Source organism: Astatotilapia calliptera, chromosome 16, assembly GCF_900246225.1.
Source record: "Astatotilapia calliptera chromosome 16, fAstCal1.2, whole genome shotgun sequence".
In the NCBI taxonomy this organism is placed as follows: Eukaryota; Metazoa; Chordata; class Actinopteri; order Cichliformes; family Cichlidae; genus Astatotilapia; species Astatotilapia calliptera.
This window is the reverse complement of record NC_039317.1, coordinates 1983416-2009994: the sequence shown is the minus strand read 5'-3', so window position 1 is coordinate 2009994 and position 26579 is coordinate 1983416. Positions and strand designations below refer to the sequence as shown.

Genomic DNA, 26579 nt, shown 5'->3' with positions numbered 1-26579 from the left:
AGTGCTGTTACGTCCTCTGACCTTCTGGCCTCTTCCTGGAACAGAGTTGCTCTCTTTCCCTCCCTCTCTGTTCCAGGTGACCACACCTGATTGCCACAGCTGAGCAGCATCATGACCCTTTGTGGAACAGCATATATAGCTCCAGCAAAGGCTTTCCTCTCTCTTTTGGCTACGAGCACTGAGAAGTGTGTGCCTGCTATTAGTGGTGTTTTGCTTTAGTTACTGTTGGAAGCCAAACGTGGCCTAGCTTGTGTCCTGTTTGCTACTCACGGTGCTTGGCAGACGTTTGGTGGGGGCTTCTGTGCCATTTCTTTTTTAATGTAAACCTCTTCTCCTGTTTTTTGCAGAGCAAGGGAGCTGAGGCATTGTACCTTTCCTTTGGTTTCACTTTACAGTGTTTACTTTTCTTTCCAGGAAGAGTGGAATAGTGGGGTTTACTGGTTTGGCTTTGGAGACCCAGAAGATGGATTTGTTTACTGTTTCCCTCCTACTTAAGTTAACGCTGTAAGGTCATTTTAAATAGTGTGTAAAGTTTATAAAATAAATATTTGATGTACAATTTATTCTTTGTAGTGTCAGCTTGTGTACAGCTTGTGCTATTGCCCTTGTCGTGTTACATCCCCCCCCCAACAATCACAAGCAGTGAAAATTTGCCATCTTACAATGTGATTGCAGCCATTCCCCAACTCTCTGTGAATGGGACTCATGGATATTGATCAGTGGTTGTTGATCAATGGTCATGAGAATTTGCATAATTAAGATGAAGGAACTGACCTCCCGGCCCATTGTTCCTTCAGTGGGCTGGTTTCAGTCATTATGCAAATGTCCTGTTTATAAGATTGAAGGTAAGATGGCGGACTACAGGAACCACCTGAGATTCAGCCTCAGATGCCGACAAAACAGGATTACTCCTAAAAGTCTGCAAATGAGCTCTTCAGTTAAAGGCTTCCAGGCAACAAAAATCCTCCAGAACGCACAGCATCAGTTGCTTAACGGGTGAGGCAAACAGATTTTACCATCGACATGGTAAAATCTCAAGAGGAGACAGAGACTGACAATGCTTTTAGATGAGAGTACTCTTAAAAAGGTGTTTGACTTTACTTATTAGACTCGTCTAGCACAGCACAAGAAGTCTAAGACCAGGCAACAAAGGAAGTTTGACTTACTTGTTGTACGTCGGAAACCACAGCAATATACAGAGAGTGTCCTCAGCGGCCAGAAGAGAGAAGGATGCGACACGGAGGATGTGGACAAGTGGGTGAAGAATTTGTCTGACAGACAGCTTACCCAAACAGAGAAAAACATCCTTGCTAAAGGGTTGAATTTTGCTGTCACACCGAGACAAATCCCGCTAGTGGAGCTGATCACAGCCACAGAAACAGCAATTCCAAACAACAATATTGCAGAAGTGGAAGCAGAGCAACTACGGACGAAAGTTTCAGCCTGTCTCAGCAATGCAAAGCCCCCAGCATCCAACATCACCACGGAGGAGAGGAAGGCACTCACATCACTTAGTGATGACAACAACATTATCATCCTGGAGTTGGCTGTCCGACTGCGGTCTGGAGTGTGGGGCCTCCCTGCTGCTGCGGAGTCGGGGCGGTCTGCCTCCCCCCACCGCAGGGAAAAGGGTAACACCACCTGGGTCTGGGTGCAGTTCCCCCCTCCAGGGGCAAGGGTACCTAGACCCGGTTCGTAGAGTACGCTTGGGGAGTGTGATTGTGTGTACAGCGTCTCTTTATGTCTGTCTCCACGTTGGTTGAGTGTGGAGTAAGTGCATATGAGAGCATGAGGGTGGGAATGGATGTTTGTATCTGTGTGTGCCTGTATGTCTGTGTCTATATGTCAGGTTGGGTATCAGACGCCACCTCTCTGGGGACATCTCAGGCCCTCCAAGGTTTGGAGGCCTATCTCCCCCCACCACCACTTCCCCTGCCAGTGGCGGACTCCCTCAGACATCGGTGCGTTGGTGGTTCTTTGTGTCCGGGGTGGGCGTCCAGGTACACACCGGCTCACTCCTTGGCGGCCGCTTATCGGGGCCTGGAGCCTGGGGCTCGCTCGGGCCACTTCTGAGGTGGGGTGCCCCCGGCCTCTCGGCCTGGGGCTCGGTCACTCAGGCACGGCTGGCTGCCGGCGGAGCTCACGGGCGCGTCACTGCAACTCCCCCTGGCTTCTGCTCCATGGCTGCTGAGTGAGCCCTCATCTGGGACTCTCCTCAGCTCTTTCTGGGACAGTGGCGCGACTGCCCCTCTGGTGGTCTTCCTTGGTCTCTTGTGTTCTGGGGGCCTCTGGATGTCTGGAGTTTTGATCTCCTCCATACCTGCTTCACGCCCTGGAGGACGGGGCTGTGGCCCCCCCACACCCTCTAGCAGATCATTACATGAAGGAACCTTTTAAAAAACAAAAAACAAGCGCGTCCATGCTCACAGGTGTACACACGGGTGATCACACCCACAAACTACACCCTTTTTGGCTCCTACCTCAAAGCACACTGTGTTCTGTTGATCTTATGTGCTGCACAATAATGTTTAACATTTAGTATTTACTGTCATATTCCCATATATCATTGTGATGTTGTTTATTCTGTTACTCTTGTTCTCTTCTGCTTGTTTTCTTTTTTCTTTCTCAGCAGGTGACCCAGGTGATTGATATATGCATTTTTTTTCTCTGCCCGTTCTGTTGGTTTTTGTCTTTTGCCCTTCTCCCCCGTCCCTCTTCTCAGCTGTTTCTCTTTCCCTCTTTCTTTCTCCCCTTCTTTCCCCCAGTCAAGTCTGTCCCGTATTCAGTAAGTGAAAATAAAATAAACAATAAAAGGTGAATCAAATGGACCATTACGGCAAGGCTGGGATGGTCAGTTTGGTAAAGTAAATCCGTTGGGCATCTTTCTTTGCCTTTAGACAACAATTCTGATGCAAAAGAGCCAAACGGGACAGGCAAAAAAAAAACGACAAGGAGGCGACACGGAGGATGTGGACAAGTGGGTGAAGAATTTGTCTGACAGACAGCTTACCCAAACAGAGAAAAACATCCTTGCTAAAGGGTTGAATTTTGCTGTCACACCGAGACAAATCCCGCTAGTGGAGCTGATCACAGCCACAGAAACAGCAATTCCAAACAACAATATTGCAGAAGTGGAAGCAGAGCAACTACGGACAAAAGTTTCAGCCTGTCTCAGCAATGCAAAGCCCCCAGCATCCAACATCACCACGGAGGAGAGGAAGGCACTCACATCACTTAGTGATGACAACAACATTATCATCCTGCTGGCAGACAAGGGTAGATGCACAGTATTGCTAAACCAGAAAGACTATCATGAGAAGATTTTGTCACTACTCAGTGATGAAAATACTTATGAGCCCCTGAAACGAGGCCCAGGAAGTGGTTACAGGAAGAGGGTGATAGACTGTCTGAAGCAGTTAAACCAAGACAAGGCTATTGACCGGACCTCATACCACAGGCTGTACCCAGGGGAGTCTACACCAAGTCTGTATGGTTTACCAAAGATACATAAACAGGGTGCACCTTTAAGACAGATTGTCTGCACGATCAACTCGGTCACCTATAACATCTCCAAGCTTCTGGCTTTGATCTTCAACCCGCTGGTGGGCAGCTCTGAACACCACATCCAGAACACCCTGGATTTTGTTGAGAAGGTGAGAGATGTCATTATGGAGGCAGATGAAACCATGGTCTCGTACGACGTTACATCTCTCTTCACTTGCATCCCAGTCACAGAAGCGTTGGAGGTAGTGTGTAAGAGATTACAGGACCACTCTCAGCACCGACCACGTGTGTTTGAACTGTGTCTTGATTCCACCTACTTCACATACAAGGGTCAGTTCTACAGGCAGAAACATGGGTGTGCCATGGGCTCCCCAGTTTCACCCATCATGGCCAATTTGTACATGGAAGAAGTGGAAAAGAGGGCTTTGCTCTCCTATCCTGGAACACCACCAAGGCATGGGTTCAGATGTACAACGCATCCACTTAACACACTGTTTGCTGCTACAGCTACACATGTTTCTTTTCCAACTATTTATTTATGAGTGACTTATGTATGTATGTATGTATATATATGTATATATTGTACTATTCTTAGTTAGCGTATTGTCTGTCTTGTCTTAATGTTGGTTTAAAATGGAGCACTGTAACAAAAAATAATTTCCCCCAGGGATCAATAAAGTATTCTGATTCTGATTCTGATTCTGATTCTGATATGTGGATGACACCTGGGTGAAAATCAAATCTCAGGACGTACCACAATTCATAGATCACATTAACTCGGTGGACCAACACATCAAATTCACCAGGGAGGATATGAACAGTGGCAGGTTAGCCTTCTTAGACTGTGAGATTTCCATCAGTAATGGAGGACATCTAAAAGCTGACGTGTACCGGAAACCTACACATACGGATCAGTATCTAAGGTTTGACTCTCATCATCCACTGGAGCACAAACTGGGCGTCATCAGGACGCTATAACACAGAGCGAACATCATCCCCACAGACACAGCAGCCAGGGAGGCAGAAAAACATCAAGAAGGCTCTGAGTAAATGTGGTTATCCCAGCTGGACTTTTGTCAGAGCTGGAAAAGCACCTAAAGAAAGCTCCAGCCGATCCAGGAGAGAAGGACAACCGCTGCCTAAGTGAAAACCTGCAGTGATCCCGTACGTGTCAGGAGTATCGGAGCAGCTGAGACACATTTTTTCTAAACACCAGGTCTCTGTGGCTTTTAAACCCCAAAACACGCTGCGCCAAAAACTGGTCCACCACCAGGATCGGGTCCCCCGACACAAACAGAGTAACATAGTGTACGCTGTTAAGTGCCAGGAGGATTGCCAGGATTTATACATCGGGGAAACCAAACAACCTCTGACTAAGAGGATGGCACAACACAGAAGAGCCACCTCGTCAGGCCAGGACTCTGCAGTCTATTCACACCTACAGGTCAGTGGACACTCTTTCAAGGATGAGGATGTAACATCCTGGACAGGGAGGAACGCTGGTTTGAATGCAGCCATTTACATGAAAAGGGAAAGACCATCTCGGAATCGAGGAGGGGGCCTAAGGGTACATCTGTCACCATCTTACAATGCTGTGACTGCAGCCATTCCCCAACTCTCTGTGAATGGGACTCATGGCCATTGATCAGTGGTTGTTGATCAATGGTCATGAGAATTTGCATAATTACGATTAAGGAACTGACCTCCCGGCCCATTGTTGCTTCAGTGGGCTGGTTTCAGTCGTTATGCAGATGTTCTGTTTATAAGATTGCAACCTGCAGCTGAGACTGAAGACGTCACCTGATGATGACGAAACGTTTCTCCCGCAAAACGCTACGTCCAGATGAACAGAAACAACTTTTGGAGAGTGAAAATTAAAGTTGTTCTGTACGACAACAATACATTGAACCATTCAACATCATCTGAGGTCTACACTGTGTGAGTACAAGGAAATAATTATTATAATATGATGTGTTAAATTTGTTTAGATCAGAGGAATAAGGAGGGATTGGTCTGTGTTTCAGTTTGGCTTAGCTGTAGCCTGAGAGTGTAATTGTTTAGAGAGAAAGGAATTTATGGACACTGGGGGTCTGCCTGCCTGCCAGGAGACAGGAAGCTACAGTTGGGGGTTGCTGATGCTGATGCTTGTACCTTTAATAAAAACTCATAATTGTTATAAACTTAGAATTAGGTTTGCAGGAGACTCTCCACATGCTTATCTGTAAATGTAAGACAACAAGAGGCCAACGACCCAGTGGATGCAGAGTGGGGGTCTCAGTGTTTGTAATATGTTAACTCTGTTTTCTATGTTGTGTAGAGGAATTTGGTGTAGCTTGGGTGAGGAGATTACTTTTATGACCCCCAGGAAGTCACGTATGCAGAGACACACACAGTGCTTTGACTGTTACGACACACCCACACCTACATGCACACTCACTCACTCACTCACTCACTCACTCACTCACTCACTCACTCACGTGCACTCACATAGACACACAGGCACGCGCACACGTGCTCGTGCATAAACACAGGCACAGAGCTTCCAGCACACCGTGGGGGTTTTATGATGGGGTCGCTTCTACAAAACTGTGTTTCACAGACAAAGCAGTGAAGATCTGCAGAGGGACACGTCTGCCCTTCTTAAATGACTGAGTCGGTGCCGTCTCTGGATGAGGAGGAATAAAAAGAACCGGGGTGAAACTGATTTCGCAACAACTGTGAGTCACTTTGTTTCAAATGAGGACATCTTAGAAAAGGCTGCCTTAGAGGGAAACGGTTTAAAATCGCCTTCGCTTGATGGGTCATGTTTGCTGTCTGGATGAACAAAGGCCATATGGGAAGTTACTACAAAGACACCCTCAAGAGTGTTCTTAGGTACAGGGAGGCTATCGTAGACTGAAGCTGTGTAGTTAATGAGATTAGCAAGTGTGGAGGGTTCTGGCTACACACAGGGTTTCAGGAAAAACACATGAATCCACAGTTCCTTCTCTCCTCAGATCTCTCACCAGACACAAGTTCCTCACCAGTCCTCCAGACAGTCTGCGCAGAAGATAACAGGGTAACTAACATCTGCAGGGAAAGGCAAACCACCACCTTGTGTAGACGCAGCAGATGAGATGATCAGGAACAGGTAAGCTCATTGCTTCCAGCAGCGTGGGAACTTAAAATATGTCCTCCAGATCCCTCTGAAACACAACAAACAAAGAGGAGAGCAAAAAGGGAGAGAGCGGTGAAAGTCCCAAACAGATTCCCCAAAGAGATTCTCCTGAACTCAGACCTGGTGACTGATGAAGTCACTGCGGTGATCATACCCAGTTTGACAGCATGAGACAACCTTTGCTTTGACATGGTACACTATCATGTTTGAAGTAGCCACTACAAAACCGTGAACTGTAACCATGAAGTGATTTCTGCAGTCAAAAACAACACAAACTTTGTTATTTAGATCACGTGTGATTGGTGTTAAAGCAGTCCGCCAAGAAAATTTCTGAAAGCGCTGTAACTAAGTTTAAGAATATAATCCACCCACTGTTATCATCTTCAATGCCCTGTACCAACACAGAGCAGAGCAGCTATCTGAACGCTACCCCGACAGAGGTCGATCATCTTGTTAATAATTTTACCTCCTCACTACGTACGACTCTGGATACTGTAGCTCCAGTGAAAACTAAGGTCTCTAATCAGAAGTACCTGACTCTGTGGTATAATTCTCAAACACGTAGCCTAAAGCAGATGACTCGTAAGCTGGAGAGGAAATGACGTGTCACAAATTTAGAGGATCATCATTTAGCCTGGAGAAATAGTTTGCTGCTTTATAAGAAAGCCCTCCGCAAAGCCAGAACATCTTACTATTCATCACTGATTGAAGAAAATAAGAACAACCCTAGGTTTCTCTTCAGCTCTGTAGCCAGGCTGACAAACAGTCAGAGCTCTGTTGAGCCAACCATCCCTTTAACGTTAACTAGTAATGACTTCATGAACTTCTTCACAAATAACATTTTTATCATTAGAGAAAAAATTACCAGTAATCATCCCACAGATGTAATATTATCTACAGCTACTCTTAGTACCATTGATGTTAAGTTAGACTCTTTTTCTCCAATTGATCTTTCTGAGTTAACTTCAATAATTACTTACTCCAAACCATCAACGTGTCTTTTAGACCCCATTCCTACAAAACTGCTCAAAGAAGTCCCGCCATTAATTAATGCTTCGATCTTAAATATGATCAACCTATCTCTAATAATCAGCTATGTACCACAGGCCTTCAAGCTGGCTGTAGTTAAACCTTTACTCAAAAAGCATCTCTAGACCCAGCAGTCTTAGCTAATTATAGGCCAATCTCCAACCTTCCTTTATATCAAACATCCTTGAAAGAGTAGTTGTCAAACAGCTAACAGATCATCTGCAGAGGTTTATTTGAAGAGTTTCAGTCAGGTTTCAGAGCTCATCACAGCACAGAAACAGCTTTAGTGAAGGTTACAAATGATCTTCTTATGGCCTCTGACAGTGGACTCATCTCTGTGCTTGTCCTGCTAGACCTCAGTGCAGCGTTCGATACTGTTGATCATAATATCCTATTAGAGTGATTAGAACATGCTGTAGGTATTACAGGTACTGCGCTGCAGTGGTTTGTATCATATCTATCTAATAGACTCCAGTTTGTGCATGTAAATGGAGAGTCCTCTTCACACACTGAGGTTAATTATGGAGTTCCACAGGGTTCAGTGCTAGGACCAATTCTGTTTACATTATACATGCTTCCCTTAGGCAGCATCATTAGAAGACATAGCATACATTTACACTGCTATGCCGATGACACCCAGCTCTATCTGTCCATGAAGCCAGATAACACACACCAATGAGTTAAACTGCAGGAATGTCTTAAAGACATAAAGACCTGGATGGCCGCTAACTTTCTGCTTCTTAATTCAGATAAAACTGAGGTTATTGTACTCGGCCCTGAAAATCTTAGAAATATGGTATCTAATCAGATTCTTACTCTGGATGGCATTACCTTGGCCTCCAGTAACGCTGTGAGGAACCTTGGAGTCATTTTTGACCAGGACATGTCCTTCAATGCACATATTAAACAAATATGTAAGACTGCGTTCTTCCATTTGTGCAACATCTCTAAAGTTAGAAATATCCTGTCTCAAAGTGACGCTGAAAAACTAGTTCATGCATTTATTACTTCCAGGCTGGACGACTGTAATTCATTATTATCAGGAAGTCCTAAAAACTCACTGAAAAGCCTTCAGCTAATCCAAAATGCTGCAGCAAGAGTCCTGACAGGGACTAGAAAGAGAGAGCAGATTTCTCCTGTTTTGGCTTCCTGTTAAATCCAGAATTCAAAATCCTGCTCCTCACATACAAGGTCTTAAATAATCAGGCCCCATCTTATCTTAATGACCTTGTAGTACCATATCACCCTATTAGAGCACTTCGCTCTCGCTCTGCAGGCCTACTTGTTGTTCCTAGAGTATTTAAAAGTAGAATTGGAGACAGAGCCTTCAGTTTTCAGGCCCCTCTTCTGTGGAACCAGCTTCCAGTTTGGATTCAGGAGACAGACACTATCTCTACTTTCAAGATTAGGCTTCAAACTTTCCTTTTTGCTAAAGCATATAGTTAGGGCTGGACCAGGTGACCCTGAATCCTCCCTTAGTTATGCTGCAATAGACGTAGGCTGCCGGGGGATTCCCATGATGCATTGAGTTTTTCCTTTCCAGTCACCTTTCTCACTCACTATGTATTAACAGACCTCTCTGCATTGAATCATATCTGTTATTGACCTCTGTCTCTCTTCCACAGCATGTCTTTATCCTGTCTTCCTTCTCTCACCCCAACCAATCACAGCAGATGGCCCCGCCCCTTCCTGAGCCTGGTTCTGCCGGAGGTTTCTTCCTGTTAAAAGGGAGTTTTTCCTTCCCACTGTCGCCAAAGTGCTTGTTCATAGGGGGTCATATGATTGTTGGGTTTTTCTCTGTATCTATGAAGCGCCTTGAGGCGACTTTTGTTGTGATTTGGCGCTATATAAATAAAATTTAATTGAATTTAATACAGACACTACAGTGAGCATCACAACCATATAACATATTTTTACACCATGAAACAAACGATTTTTCATATCATCATCTGATATAAATACAATTGAATTGAATTGAATTGAAAATTGTCCAAACTTTTATAATCCCAGCAGTATAACGGATCGTCAACACAAGGCAGTGTGGGTTGTTGTACTGTGGTACAATACTGTTGATTTTAAAGCCTCAGCAGAAATGCAGATTTCTCAGGCATGTCTGTGTTTCTCTGTGTTCAACTGTCATGTTTGATGAGCCTGAGATTATCTCAAGATTTATCTTGAGTTCCTGGGAGAGAGCGAAAGAGAAATAAAACTTACTTCACTCTGAAGTAAGGTTGGTACAAAACAAACATGAACCTAGTTAAAAAACATTTCATTACTACAGATGATCAGCAGATGGCTAATGAGCTCTATTAATGTTATGTGTCATTGACGAGTGGGGATTTCACAGGAATGAAGGAGTCGGATTCCCTCTGTTGGAATGAATGTGGAGCTAATGACAGACTGTTGACTGATCCAAGTGTTTTATCTCTTTCTACAGTGAACATAAAACACTACATGTACAAAGGCTAATGCATGCTGTGGAGCCCTGCTCTCAAAAACCTAGGTCCATCTTCATCGACTGAAGACTTCAGAAATAAGAGTTTTTAAGAAATTTAAGAAATACGTTTTTAGAACATGTTTAGCTCCATCTATCGTTTGCAGTAAAATAGTTTCCCCACTACACAGGCTCTCCTCACTGACGAGTCTTTTGTTTTGGCTTCTTAAACTGGCCCCTGGTCTCCTCTGAGTGTTGTGGTGATGATGCCAGACAGCAGCATAATCTGTAAACTCAAACTAGCCCACCAGCAAAGGTTTCAGCAAAGTCACTCAAACCCTACCCCATAACCTGATGTCAACATTAAGTGACCTGTGCTATTGTTTATTAATAACAACAACAACAACATTATTATTAATAATAATAATAATAATAATAATAATAATATAGATGCACTGTAAGCTTAGGAAAAATGAGGACAACATATGACAGATTTTTTTTATCTGCTTTTGTTTTTAATGCAAAAATAAAAAGCAGGTCTATCATCTTCTAAGTGTAGTTTGTGCTTTAATTAAGAACGGAGGATTTCTTCTCCTCATTTGGATAATGATACGGCGCTGGCTGTTCTCATAAAAACGACTCTTTTAGAAGAACTTGGGCTTTGAGGGGAAAGTCTGCTTTCATCTACTGTAGATGAACATGCAAAAATAGAAATGGAACATGAGGATGGGCCACTGACAAAGCCACAAACAAATAAAAGCATCCAGTGGAGCCTGAGAGGAAGCCGAAAGGGAGGAATTGATGTCTGTTTCTGTTTTGAGCACTTCCTATCTGTGACTCACCAGGATCACTGAGAGAGCTGCAGCTCCCACCAGACTTCAAGACTTCTGATCTGTTGGGTATTTTTATTTTTACCCTTTTTTTCCAAGGATAAAAGTAAAAATTATGGTAATTTTATGTGGGAAGGTCACTGCACATCGAATCATTCTCAAATCACTCTTGAAGCACGGTTCATTAGGCTTTTCCTCCCACTCATCCAACCACCCACCCGATACTCATACACAGACACACAGTGAACATACCAGCGAATATTTTTCAGCCAATTTACACAAAAAGGAGGAGAAATAATCTGCTCCGTTTATTATTTTGGATACAAGCCGATGCTGAAATTACTCTGATGTAAAAAGGGATGGTTACTGTGGGCAGGGACGGGAAACTGTCTGTTAATCTGTTGCAAGGCTCATTGTTCATTAGCTGCTGAAAGTCATTCTCAATAACTCAATAACCTGTAACACTGGTTCTCATGTGGCACATTTCTACTGACAGTGAAGTGCTTTCTATCCCACGTTCACACACACCATCACTCTAGCAAACACGTTGGAAGAGTTCAGCATCTTGCCCAAGAACACTTTGGCATGCACAGTGGAGCAGCCGGGGATCAAACCACCAACCTTCTGATTAGCAGATGACCCGCGCTAACTCTCGAGCCACCGCCACCGGAATTAAGATGAAGCTGTGCAACCTTGACAGACAGGTTTTCTTACTTTTTCACTTACTTTAAGTGATGCACTCAAGTGCTTTCGAGTTTCAAGATGCTGTTTTCAAGTGTTTTGAATTGAAGCACAATTTAAAAGTAAAATGTTACGTTTACAGACTGTTAGTATCAATAACATGGTTATTTTTGGCTGACGAGTTCTCTGACCTGCTGGAATGAAACGGGTTTGTGTGGTTCACGAAATTCCAAATAAATTCAAATATGGCACTTTTGAAGTCCTTAAACACGCGTGCTGTGCAGTTATTCCATCTCTATCCTAATAAGGGCACACACATAATCTTTCTTTTAATTATTAATCGTTATCATTATTAATGTTATTATGGTCCAGCAGAGGTAGCACATTCACTGTCTGCCACTGTTGGCCCTACTGCCTCCACAGAGCTGTTTCCAGAATATGAGGTTCAAGCAGTCTGTGGACCATCAGCCAGCTGTGCTGAAAGTGAAGTTATACTGATTGCTGAAGTGAAACTTCTGAGTTCTGGTTGAATCTTGACAAACTTTGGAAATGAACTTTTGGCAAACACTTAAATCATCCACTTCCAACAACACATCCGAGGTGGCTGAAAATCCCTACAGTTCCCATCTACATGGGTGGCTACATCTGTGGGGCCATGAACCCGATTAACAAATCTAAAATCCAGAGTGCACTTCACAGATCACAGAAGAATAAAATGCAACGAGCCAGACTCACCATGGCTTCTGCTCTCACGTTCTGGCTGCTTGACACTAAGGATACCACGCGTGTTTGCTTCTCTCGTGTGAAATCAGAGACATGTATGTTAGTTTATCATGTTAATATCACTGTATATAGTGAGATGGCAAAAACAGCAAACAAAGGAAAAATGAATACATATATTTATCTACGTATTCATTGTATAAGACAAAAATAATCAGTATCCAGTCCATGTTTATTTATAGAGCACACGAAAAACCCAAAACAACACATTAAAAGTCACAAAACCACAGATTAATCAAAGGGGGAAAATAAATAACAATAATAAATAAATAAAGGTATAAATAAAAAAATAGAGAACAAAGTGTACTATAAATAAAACAGTTTCAGCTCTCGTAGGTCCCCGTGATGTGTGGGTGTGTCTTATCCAGGAGCTGAGCTGCCACCCATTTCTCCTGAGGTGGCAGCTCCCAGCTGACGTTACTCAGTGATCAGCCACCCAGCAGTATGTTACTGAAGCGCTGCTCACTCAGTAAGTAGGTCAGTCCCGGGTGGTGAGCAGCAGTGGTGGATTCTGTGTGTATTAACTGGGATTTGTGTTTTCTTTGGGCTGCTTGGGAGGAGCTGCTGATTTCTAAGTGTAGCTTTAATTTGACTAAAGTCTTCGTTTGTTTGGTTTAATTAGCAGTGTTCCCACCTCTTTGAGCTCTTTAAAAAAACAAACCTTTGGCTTTTTCGTTTCCGTGTCATACCATTGGTACTCCTGTCATTCCCTAGCGCTTATTTTGGGGCATGTAGCACTAAACTGATTATATATCGTTTTTAAAGAAACTTAAAACTGACTAGAAGCTAACTCTGTTAATACTGCTAAAATGCCTTTTAGAAAATGTGTTTTCAAATTTGATTCTGTTTAAAATCAAATCCACCCTAATATGGGGGAGGAGCTTATTCCATTATTTGGAGGCCACAAGAACAAAAGCTCAGTCCCCCAGGTGTTTCCATCATGACATGGGAGCAACAAACAGCTGGTCAGCTGATTTAAGTTGGAGACAGACCACTTAAAAGCAAACCTGTGTAAAGACTGAAGACAGGGGTCATGTGCTCACATGTGAGTGTCTCTGTTAGCAAATGAGCAGCAGCAGCTTTCTGAACCATTTGTAAATGTGATCGTGAGGCCTGATCAACGCCAACATAAAGTATATTGCAGTGATGAAGGCAAGTTGTCACAAATGCATGTAAAACTAAATTAACTAAAGTTAAAATGCTTGCATTTAGAAAGCCCCCTTTTCTCACTGTTATTCGCTTGTTCATTTTAAGAACTGTTTCAACTTTCACCCCACGATCGGAAGCACGTGGTTTAAACAGGATCTGGGGAAGCTTTGAAAAAGGTCTGAAATTTTACAGCAAAGAGGCATTCGGACCTCGGGGGGTTCCACTGCCTGTGTAAAAGTTACAGGTACATCATTAAAAGTCAGGGATGAAATGCTCTACAGTCAGCTGTTAAAGGTAATACAGGGTGGGCCATTTATATGGATACAGCGTAACAACATGGGAATGGTTGGGGATATTAAAGTCCTGTTTGTGGCACATTAGTATATGTGAGGGGGCAAACTCCTCAAGATGGGTGGTGACCATGGTGGCCATGAAGAAGTCGGCCATCTTGTTGGTAATGTCACAAGAAAACAATGGTGTGCTTGGTTTCAACGTAACTTTATTCTTTCATGAGTTATTTACAAGTTTCTCTTTGTTTACAGCCATTGACATATCGAAGAGGTTAACACGTGAGGAGCGGATGGAAATTGTGTTGATATCTGGTGAACGCAGTAACCGGGTCATTGCAGCAGATTTCAATGCAAGACACCCTACGAGACCACCCATCTCCCATGCTACAGTCAGCAAACTGCTTGCTAAGTTTCGTGAAACTGGTTCAGTGTTGGATTTGCCAAAATGTGGACGCAAGAAAACTGTCACTAATGAAGAAACATCAGTGGCTGTCCTAGCTTCATTCAGCAAGAGCTCACAGCGTAGCACTCGCCGCATGTCACTGGAGAGTGGCATTAGTCGAACATCCCTCGGCGGATGTTAGCTACTCACAAATGGCACCCTTACAAACTCCAGCTACTGCAGCATCTCAGCGAGGATGACCCAGATCGGCCACAGAATTTGCAGAATGGGCAAAACAAAAACTGGAACAGGAAACTCAGTTCATGCAGAAGATTTTGTTCAGTGATGAGGCAAACTTTTATGTGAATGGTGAAGTTAACAAACAAAACCACCGCTATTGGTCTGACACCAACCCACATTGGATGGATCCCTCCAAGACTGTTGGAACAACAAAAGTGACGGTTTGGTGTGGTATATGGGGTAAAAACAATAGTGGGTCCATTCTTCATCAATGGAAACCTCAAGGCCACTGCATATTTGAAATTGCTACATGATGACGTGTTTCCCTCTTGAAACTCATGAAAGAATAAAGTTACGTTGAAACCAAGCACACCATTGTTTTTCTTGTGACATTACCAATAAGTTTGATGTGTCACATGACCCTCTTCTTATTGAAAAAACAAACGTTGCATTCAAGATGGCCGACTTCTAAATGGCCACCATGGTCACCACTCACATATACTAATGTTCCACAAACAGGACTTTAATATCACCAACCATTCTCATGTTATTACGGTGTATCCATATAAATGGCCACCCTGTAGAACGAACTGCAAACAATAGCGCAGAAGTTGCCAAATTTTCAGTAGCTACAAACCTCCAAACTTGTGACCTTCAATTAGCTCAAGAACAGTGTGCAGAGAACTTTCTGTGGAACAGATTTCCATGGCTGAGTAGCTGCATCCAAGCATACACGTAAAGTAGATGTAATGTCGGCATATTACACACACGTAATAATAATTCTTAATAATTAGAATTCCCAAATCCCTATGCAGCTTTACTATGTTTCATCCAGACTGATTAATGATAAATAAAGAGTCAATGTTTTATATGCATTTTGTTTGGTCTATGAACAATATGCACCTCACTGTCATGGTGTTTTGTGCAGTAAAACTCAATAAAATGTCAATATTTCAAGTTCTCAAAGGCCATGGACAACTTTGACTTTTTCCTCCTCTCTGCATACAAACTGAAATCAGCTGACTGTAGCATAAGGGATTAGGAAACGTCTTTTTTTCTATCCACCCATCGTGCATTAACAGCAACACTGTATCACTATTAGGAACACTGTTATGTATATTACAGCATTAAATGGTAAATGACCCGCTGCCCCTCCCAATGACTCAGGAACTGCTTAGGGTTAAATTTAGGGTTGCATTTATTATTATTTTTGTTTGTGTGTTTTCCATAATTTCACAAGTACAAGATGTTACTTTTTAAATCATCTGTTTCCACTTTATGATAATATTTCCATTTGCAAAACAGGTGAAAATTCAAAAGGGAAAATGTGAAAATGTGCTGTTTTGTAAAGTCTTTCTGGGTTATGTTTTATGTTTAAAAAAAGGTTTTTAGTGAAGAAATAGACTGCTGAGTAAAAGAAAACTCTAGAACATTGAAAAGACCTCAAGGACATTCCTAGTTTTCAGTGAGGTCACATCGGTGATGGGCTAATGTATCCCTCACCATATGGGACACCTTCACAGTTTATAGGAGCAGCCTTCAGGGAAAAGGCCAGCCGGAGTCAGCCGGTCTGTGGGCTTCAGGGAGGCCTGTGTAAGCTGCCTGCTGAAAGGGTGCCCTTCATTTCTAGACAGCGTGCCCTTTTTAAAATACAATCATAGATAGAGAGTGAGCGGCTGCCTTACCGCTGTCTATCCCAATTCATTCACATACACTGCCTCAAGGGCCTCATTTGGGTAGCTATAGCTATAGCCTCATGGTCAAAACATGACCTTCAACACCCTGCTGCAATCAGACCTCCTCTCAACTATGCATATACTTTTTTATTGTCAGGTGATCTGTATCATAACTGTATCATACGGATCATCAAAATAAAGGTCGCCATAAAGTTTAAGTGCAAGCACTTGAGCTCAGTGTGCTTACAGGTACTATTAGTAAATGAAGGTGCTTTGTTGTTTCTTTGTTGGGACTCTCCTTTGGTTCCTGCCATCCGCCTCCACATACCTAATGTCCTTATTTGTGGGCACTACCTGAGGTAGCCTCAGGCTTTAGTGGACCACTGCATTGCTAACAGTTAGTGAAGCTGGCTGATGACCTTAGCTAACCTTTTTCCTTGCACGGAGAACCTGGGCCCTGTTTCAGGAAGCCGGTTTAGTGCAAACTCTGAGTAAGTATACCCTGGGTTAACGGAAACTCTGGGTTTTCGGTTTCACAAAGCGAGTTTAGATTAATTCTGAGTGAGTTACTATGACGACACACTCCGTGAAGCTAACCTGCCCCCTAGCAGGTTTACTTCAACTAACCCTGACCTTCTCCGCCTCTTTGTCAGAAACCTGACTGTAGGAAGTGTCAGACATGGCGTGCTCCTTCCTTGAAGAGCCAGTAGATGTTGAAGCCCAAATTCTCCGCAGAGCTCTCCGCCGGGAGAGAGTGATCAGAGCGCGTTCGGACATTTTATCATTTCCTGATGATTTTCTGTGCGAACGTTACCGTTTTTCAGCACAATCTATAATTTATTTGAATAACATCCTCAGGCCATATATTGCTCATGTGACACATCGCGGACATGCTCTCAGTTCTGTACATATTATTTGTATTGCACTTCGGTTTTTTGCAAACGGGAGCTTTCTGTATAATATTGGTGACGCTGAGCACGTTTCCAAGGCTACCGTCTGTCGGGCAGTCAGGAATGTTACAGTTGCACTGAAACGTCTCCTGTACTCGTTTGTGGTGTTCCCCGGTCATAGACCCACAAGATTTATCAAAGAGGGATGCCACAAAATTGCAGGTATCAGGATGAACGAAACTTAATTCATGATGTGGTGATACTTGAACTACTACTTAAATTTTACATTTATTCTCACGGTTCCCAGGCGTGATTGGCTGTATAGATGGCACTCACATTCCAATCATTGCTCCTTCAGTAAATGAAGGAGACTATGTGAACAGGGAGTCTTTCCACAGCATTAATGTACAGGTACATAGTTCCCTGTAGCATGTCAAACTAACAAATTATTTCATTATAGTAATGGATGCTAATTTGTGTTCTCTGCACTGTGAAGATCATATGTGATGCTGCCAACATTATCACAAATGTGGAAGCCAACTGCTCAGCCTCTGTGAGTGGTGGTGGTGGAGGACCCCCACCTGTTTTTCGGGCCTCCGCTTTTTTTCTGTTGGCTATAACGGGTCACATTTGATCATACAGAGTAAGCAAATATGTACTTGTAATGTGCTCAGATAATTTCAATAAGTGCTTACAGACAGAAAATTAATGTAGCCTCTAACTGCAATTGATTTACATCGGACAAACAGACCAAGCACTATGGCTCATAATACAATTACACCTCACCTGTTTGGACTATATTTTTATATTTCATTTTTACTTGCTGCCAGGCACGTTTGGGGCCTGTTGGGTTGCACCTGCGCTCACATCACATCACAAAATAAAATGTATGAAATAAAAAATAAAATAAAATGTAATGAAATATAATAAGATAATGTGTTAAATGGGTGGAAATCCCTAGATCAACGTTTAAATGAACACTCACGCATTGACTCTGTCGGCTATGTTTTGCCATGCATGCTCCCTTTCTTTTGCAGCTGAGGCTGTGTTATTTTTTTTCCGCGGAATTTGCATGTTATCGGCATATGCTGCCATCAGAATTTCGGCCTCAAGCGCTGTAAAATACATTGACCGCGCCTTCTTTCCCTCCGTCTCCATGGTGACTCGCTTAATCTGTGCTCCACTAATCAGGGCTTTATGTATCCTCGTCCGCGCGCTTCACTTGGGGTTAAAGCAACTCCGTGTTGACTGAACTAATTGTTATCAGCCTTTCTGAAACCGAATATTCCGAGTTGGACAGTTCGGGGTTACTCAACCCTGAGTATCGTTTTTCACTCTGAGTTTTCTAAACCGGCTTCCTGAAATAGGGCCCTGTTGGCAAAATCCTTGCTGGAAAGCGGTGCACTGTTTTGTGTTCTTGGGAAAGATTCTGTGGTATTGTGTGGATTTGGAAACCCTGAAGCCTTCAGGGTTGACTTCAACTCCGAGTCAGTTACCGGGGTAACAGACTCAATGAACCTAACCCGCTCGCTGACGGGTTTTCTTTAACAAACTCTGAATTTCGCTCTGATGCCGTCCTTCAGCTGCACTTTAATCATTTGATTGACACTCCAATTCATTTCCTAATTCATAAAGTTCCTTTCAAAGCGAATAGAAACAACAAATTTGCAGAGGTTGCCATTTTCACAAACACTGAAATCCCAGATTCATTGTATTTTGCCTTTTTTTTACTTAACGTCAAAGTAATTCAGTCGTCAATATATAAAGACAGAGATAACGATTACACCAGATTCATTATCAACTCAGAATGAAGTCTATAGTCTCCATCTTTCTGTCTCTGTGACTCTGTGGACAGTGATGCTATCAGACTGTCAGTTTACCTACACTGCAAACATTTACTACTGCAGCTGTTGCACACTGTTCAATCATTTGTCTTTTTATAATCAGTCACACTGACAGAAAAATGTGTCACAGTTGGATCTTGTGGATGATGTGAATATCTAAGTGAAGATGAAACTGAAGTGACTTAAACACTCACAGAATGTGGCTTCCCACATTCTGTTTTGCCAAAGTTGGGTAAGTGGATGCCTCACAGGCCAAGAGGGAGTGTTCAGGCCCTTGGCAGGTATCTCTGCCTCCCCCTTCTGCAAGACCTGCTGAAGCTCAGTCTTTTAGTGGCCCCTCTCTGACCCCAGCTCCTGGTTGGGAGCCAGATGTGGAAAGCTATCAGGAAGGAGATGTTGATGAAGAGAACGTCATCTTTGAGGAGTACAACCTGTCCTGCGGTTAGCAGCCAGCTAGTTTCCTAGGAGCAGAGTTGGGCCAGTCACTTCTCTGATATGATTATCAAGGCATCCTCCTCTCTTGATATTTCCCTCGTTGATGATTCTGTGATGCCCGCATCTAGGTTTGAGCAGTTGCAACCTTCCCAGATGTAGGTGCCCCTGCTACCCGACTTTAAGGACCTGATAAGCTAGTAGTTTGGCTCTTCTGCAGAGTTGCACAAGTGGTCCGTTACCTGTAGGAGGTTTTCTAATATTTATGTCAAAGGAAAAAATTGCCTGTGCCCCTCTCCGCCTGGCAGATCAGGCTCTTGCTCTGTTAGTCTAACCCTCTAGCTCCCCTTTCGGCATGGCCGCATGCTCTAGCAGCAACTGTAGGGTCATGGTTGCCTTGCTAACTAGGCTACACAGGGCAATGGCTAACCAGGTGTGTCTTGCTAATATTGGAAACATTATATCCCTTTATATGCATCACCTGTCTCACCAGGTGCAATCAAATCTGGGGGCTCCAGTTGTGTGGGCAAGGTTCTGGCCTGTTACACTCACCTTTCTGCTCTCATGCAGGAGGAGCAGGCTTTTGCTACTGGCAGTGCCTTGGCTTACTTCTGGGTAGTGTGGCACCATCTAGAGTTGTCTCAGTCCCAACTCTGGCAGGATGCCCAGGACTCCTTAATGAGGCAGCTTGACTGTTGCAGCAGGCTTGAGACAGTCATTGCTTTACAAAGGAGGTGTTGAGGAACCTGTCCAGACTCTCTAGAAGTTCTAGGCGCCTCACCTTTTTGTGTTTTTGTGCTTTTCATGCCTTTTAGCTGAGTCCAGTGTTGGGCAAGTTACTTTGAAAAAGTAATTCATTACAGTAACTAGTTACTTTTTCAAAAAAGTAACTGAGTTAGAATCTTGTAACTCAGTTACTAAAAGTAATTAATTACTTGAAAAGTAACTATTGCGCTACTTAAAAAAAATGTTTAACCCTCCGGGGTCCAGGGTATAATTGGCCATTTTTAACCACTTTTGATGTTTCCTCCACATTTCACCTTTAAAAACGATTTACTTTGCCTTGTTTGGTCTCATCCTTTTCAGCACAACCTCACGTGTCTGAATCTAAAGTCGCGTTTTCATTTTGACTACAGTATTAACACAATTGATCTAAAATCAGACAACAAACATAAAAAACAAAAAATTTTAATAACCATTTCAAACTATTTACAGAACAATCAGCTGTTCTGCATTCAATAAGATGCCACACAAATTATTTCTGCCACTGCAAATATTTCTGTCCACTATAAAGGAGAACATCACAGCCTGATACCTGCAGGTCTGACAGCAGCAGGTGTATCACTCCTGTTTCTACCTGCACTGTAAAATGTAATATTGTGTTTAATTAAAAATATTAAATAGGCTGAACTCAGTTTTTATCAATTTGTTATTAGAACTCGATTTAAATAAGTTACCAGTACTTTTTATGCAAAAACGCTGATAAACTCAATTTATTTGAGTTGTCTTAACTTAGAAAAACTAAGTAAGCTGGAAGTTTTGTTTTTCAGTGCGGAAGGATGAAAGATGTGTTTTGAAAATGCCACGTCACTACCATCCTCCTCCCTGCGGATCAGTCCGCATGTTCAGGGCGCATTTGTTATGGAATATGTTGAGCAAACCTGGAGAAGCGTCAGCTCAACATATTATTATTGTCATTGCCGTGGATCTTTACCTGATAAACTGACTTGGTGAGTAAATGTTTACTCTTATTCAAACTGATTTTGTGGCTTCTCTTAGTTTAGCACCAGGTTTATAATCTTGCTAGCTAGTTAGTGTTAGCCTAGCGTTGCTGCTGCCGCTGGGATCATGTTTCTTAAAAATTAACACCACAGCCTTAAAAACCTTATAAAACTATGTCTGTGAAATTTTCTGTTGATTGTTTGAAATAAAAAGTGAGATAAGAGCCCAGACAAAATTCTTCGGGAGGTGCAGCCGTTAGGGGTGGGTGGGGTGTGGGGGGTATTTTCAATCCATAGCCATAACTAACTAACTAACTAACTAAATAACTAACTAACTAACTAATGATATATATCATGTTTAACCTGAGTAGCAAAAGACTGCAGGGGGGGTTGAAAACAGTAAGCCAGGAGTTAGCTGTGCTCGCGGACTCTATCAAGCCTTGACCTCCTGGTCAGCTATTGCTATTGCGCTGGTGGATAACAGAGCTCTCCACTCTGAAGCACTTTTGAAAATATGTGATATTATTATAAATTAAGTAGATATTTGAGCATTACACAGCTACATTCTTGCCTGAAAATATCTTAAAAGGTTATTTTGTGACCCAGAAAGGGTAATCTGGGGAAAAGGAGGATTGCATTTGTCGGAGCCTGTGCATACTTGTAAGCACGGCAATGGCGGAGGAGCGCGGCTAAAAAACGTATTACTTTTTCTGGGTCACAAAATAAACTTTTAAGATATTTTCAGGCGAGAATGTAGCTGTGTAAAATTCAAATATCTGTTCGATTTATCAAGACATCACATATTTGCAAAAATGCGACGAAGTTTTCAGACACGTCCATTTTCTTTTATGCTTTGTGGCAGCTTTTGAACATCTGTGGCATCTATTAATGCCAAATCTAGCCTTTATTTAACAACATAAGCAATCTCTATGTTACAATGATTGCACAGCCATTAAGGATCAAATCAGTTTCTGAAAAATGTTATGCTTTTTCTCCCTCTGCTTGCTTCTTACTGTCTTTGAGGCCCCACAAGGCTGCCCGCTGGGATTGGAACGATGGGAGAGGCGTGAGTTTCTCAAAATGGGCTCATTGAGTGCAGCATGGATAAGATCTTGGAGAGGCTACGGCTGCTGTGAATACTCAGAATAAGATCTCTGACTGCAGACTGGATACATCTCAGAAGGGCTTGCTCGCAATAACATCTCTGGGTGCAAATTGGATGACATCTCGGGGAGGCACACTGCCGTGAGTTCTCAGAATCGGCTCCTTGAGCACAAGAAATGACAACATCACAGAACACAAGTATGGCGAAGATCGCGGCTCTCCAACGGGAGATTGAGAGACCAGTGTTGGACTGTAGAACTGCTTTGAAATTCATATGAGCTGTTCGCACTAAAGTAAAAACCACCATCACTTCATGCGGAGACCCCTTTGGCGCCAGCTGCGGTCTCAAGGCTGGAGCTGAACAACAACACCCTGATAACGACTGTGTTTAGTCTGTTCCTTCCCATTCCCTGCAAGGCCACCTGGGTTGGCTGGAAGACTGTTTACTTAGCCTGGCGGGGCAAAGGACACTGTCTCAGCTGAACTATGGACACGCACACACATACATATACTGATACTGATAAGCACTCACCGACCCATCACCCTCCCTACCCCGGATCCAACGCCACCTCCAACGCTTACCTCCCCCATGATGTGGACATCGGGTCAGTTGGAGGCGCAGTCGAAAGATTGCAGCGGTCCCAGATCAGATGTACACACTAGAACTCTTTCCCATGTTGCTGTCTGTGTTTATTGTGTTATGGTGTGTTGATACCTGTGCATTCCTGTATTATCCTTTTGTGTTGCACATTTCAATGTTTTTTTTTCCTCGCTACCTAGCCTGACCTGTCTCCCCAATGTGATGTTTGTATTGTATGTACGGTCGGCAAGGTCTGTCATCTCGGTTGTGGACAAAAGACCTGCAACTGACACATAAAGGCTATCTCATCATCTCTCATCTCATCACCAGCACTCCTGCTGTTGGACAGAAAGACATCAGTCAGTATTTTGATTTTCCAATATATTAGCAACTGTCAGTGACATTTATATTAATGAGGCTGAACTTTAATCATACTTTAGATCAGCCTGTTTTACTTATTGTTTTATTTGTGCTTTGGTTTGGGGAAGTTGTTTCTTCACTGATCTTTTCCTGTCTTCTGTTATTAGACTTGAGATATGACTGCACTGTGCTGTTGCTGGTGACTATAAGACATGCTGTGTAAGTAAACCAACAACAACAGTTTGTCTGCATTTCTTGAAAGATCACATCCCCCAAACTTAGTTTAGAGGGTCTACACTGTATATAGTGAAGTCTGCAAGTTTTCTAACAGCTAGATTTGTTGAAAGTTATTGGCCATGTTTGCATAGCCCTTTTTAAAATGATGCTTTCATGACATTATTGTGTGTTGGGTGGGGGTCACGGCTATCCAGACTGACAGTGGGACATTGAATGTCACCTCTCCGGTGGGGAGGGAGCCTGAGATTGTGTAAATTGGAGTCTGTTTTATACCAAATGCAGAAAAAAAAATGTTTTAAGGAAGCAATTAAGTTCATGAGTCCTCCGTCACAGAAGGTGTGTCAGTGAAGATGGTCGCCTGCAGGTTCAAGCTCATTGCATCTCCAACCCACATCCACTGCCACTGTACTTCAGGGAAGTTAAAGACTTTCTTCTGCACCTACATTTGTATCACCTCGATCCATGACAGTAATTCAGGCAGTAATGCCTGGACTGGAAACAAGCATCCTGAAAACATTACAACATTCCAGCTCCTGAGTTGGAATGAAAAACAAATGTGTTGTTTAAATCAGAGACTGCACTTATTTTTAATCATATTCAGGTTACCACACATTGTTTTTTCATTTAGTTGAACTTGAAATGTTTGTCAGTAAGTAAACAATTAGTATTGTACAGTCAGAAATATCAAGTTATTCTTAATACTGCAGACTTGCAATGTATAAGTTGTCCTAACAGTCATCTTAAGTAAGCTTTACTTAGTTTTTTTTGAGGCAACGAGTTTCTTTAATTTTTTTTGAGTTCTGGGAACTAACAAGGCCGTACAGTGTACTCAAAATGAGCAAGTTGCCCTAACTTGGTCATCTTAAGTAAACTTGATACAATTTTTTTGAGTTCTGGGAACAAATTAGATTTTACAGTGTGGAGACAGCAGTGGCCTCATTGTTCTGACACACAACACAAAGCTATCCACAACACTACACACTAACTACACAAGACAACACATTAACTACACACTCCAAACACGCTAAACGTCACATCTCAAAACTCTCTCTCTCTCTCTTTTTCTGCTCTCTCTCTCTCGCCGTCACTCCTGAAACTTCCCCCTCTTCCTAAACAACCAAATGTCATGTTGCCATATCATTTTTTGATTGGTGCATTTTTCCACCAACACGAATGGGCTGTTTTTTGTTTTGTTTGTTTATTTTTTTCTCCAGGTGTTTTGCCAGACAGTGCTCGTGATCGCCGTCCGCGGGAGCGCGCAGCTGCTTAAAGCTGTAGCGTCCAGATTACTTACAGCTACTTCCTGCAGCTGATATAAGATGCCGTAAGCTGAACACAGCTTCAACCGTCTGTTGAAAAATAGTAACGCACCGCATTTTCTTGTTAGTAACTGTAACGGCGTTGTAACAATAGAAATAGTAATTCGTTAGATTACTCGTTACTGAAAAAAGTAACGCCGTTTGTAGCGCTGTTATTCCCATCACTGGATGAGTGTTTCTGCAATGCACTGATCAGTTTCAGTCATCAGGAACTAAAGGATATTGGCCTTATCCAGAACCCAGACTTTAATTCAGATTGAACCGACAGTATCCCAACTGAGATTGCAGAACAACACGGGAGCTCCATGGGTTATTGTCAGAAACAGCAAGTGACGCAGATGGAGCAGGGAGAGAAATCAAAGTGGGGATGCAGAGTTGGCACATCCAGCTATCAAAACAACAACACAAACTCCCGTTTCCATCCATCTTACTCACCAAAGCCAGATCCCTCGCAAACAACACTAAGGAGGTACAATCAGAGATTTTACTAATACCGCTTTTTCCGTAAGTGTTGTCTACTGATTGTAACTCAATCTTAGCTCCATCCAAACATCCGCAGTGTCTTAGTGGAGTTACCGGGCCAGACATTACACCGCTAGGACCGCCACAAAGACTCTGGTGGGGGAAGGCGTGCTGGGATCTGCGCTGATGTGCTTCAACACTGGTGCCATAACAGCAGAATTATAGACATTAACCATGATTACCATTGTTTACATCCCCGCAATGCAAACTTTAGCTCAGCACTCAATCCCCTCCAACTTATCATCATCAAACAGCAGAGAGGACATCAAGGGTGTTCATATCGTTTGTGGGGACTAATAAGGCATGTTTGAAATCTGTACTCCCCAAATTCCACCAACGTGTTAAGTGTCCTACCATTGGGGACAGGACACTGGACCATATGTACAGTAACATCAAGCATGTCTACAGAGCATCACCACTCCCCCACCTGGGACAGAATTATCACCGGCCTCTGCTCCTCCTCCCTGCCTACATCGCCCCCAGGAAACAGACCCCTCCAAGCCCCTGGGTCATTAAAGCATGGCCAGATGATGTTCTCCTCCAAGTAGAGGACTGTTTTGATCTGACAGACTGGTCCATGTTTGAAGAGCAGGACCCAGAGACCTTCAAGTCTGTCCTTTTCTACACAAGTACTGTGTAGTAAATGTGGACTTGTAACTCAGCCAAGGAGACGTACAGGAGAGGGATAGAGGTCCTCCTCACTGACATCATCCCACACCAGGTGTGGTATCCAAACTCACTAACTACAAAGGACAGAGCCCCCCAAGCCCCAACAGCAGCCTCAAACTTGCAGAAGAGCTCAGACCAACTGGAAGGAATCCCTGCCAGGCTGTTCAACCTCTCCCTGACTCATCCCACAGCGGTTCCCACCTGTCCGAAGGCCTCCACTATCATTTCTATCCCCAGTGAGGCTGGTATAGACAGCCTCACTGACTACATACCTGTAGCCCCCACATCTGTAGTCATGAAGTGCTTCGAGCAGTGTCTTGTGTCTAAGTACAAGACTGTCTTTCCTCCTCCTTCGATCTGCACCAAATTCCTTCATTTCACCTGGTGGAGAACCTCTCCTGGTCCCTCAACACCAGCTCCATAACTAAGAAGGCCCAACAGTGTCTCTACTTCCTGCGAAAGCTGAGAAAAGCCCATCTCCCACCATCCATTCTCACCACCTTCTACAGGGGGACTATCGAGAGCGTCCTGAGCAGCTGCATCACTGTGTGGTATGGTAACTGCATTGTATTGGATCATAATACCCTACAATGGATAGCGAGAGCAGCTGAGAAGATCACTGGAGCCTCTCTTCCCTCCATCACGGACACCTGCAACAGCAAACCCACTAGCATTGTGGAGGACCCCACACACCCCTCATATCACTCTGCTGCCTTTTGGCAAGAGGTACCGAGGCCCTTACTGCCAGA

The 26579-nt window shown here is 43.3% G+C and overlaps 1 pseudogene; it reads left to right on the top strand.

The window, feature by feature from the left end:
* The first annotated feature begins 850 nt into the window (after positions 1-850).
* Positions 851-26070, top strand: LOC113008471 (uncharacterized; annotated as a pseudogene).
* The last annotated feature ends 509 nt before the right edge of the window (positions 26071-26579 follow it).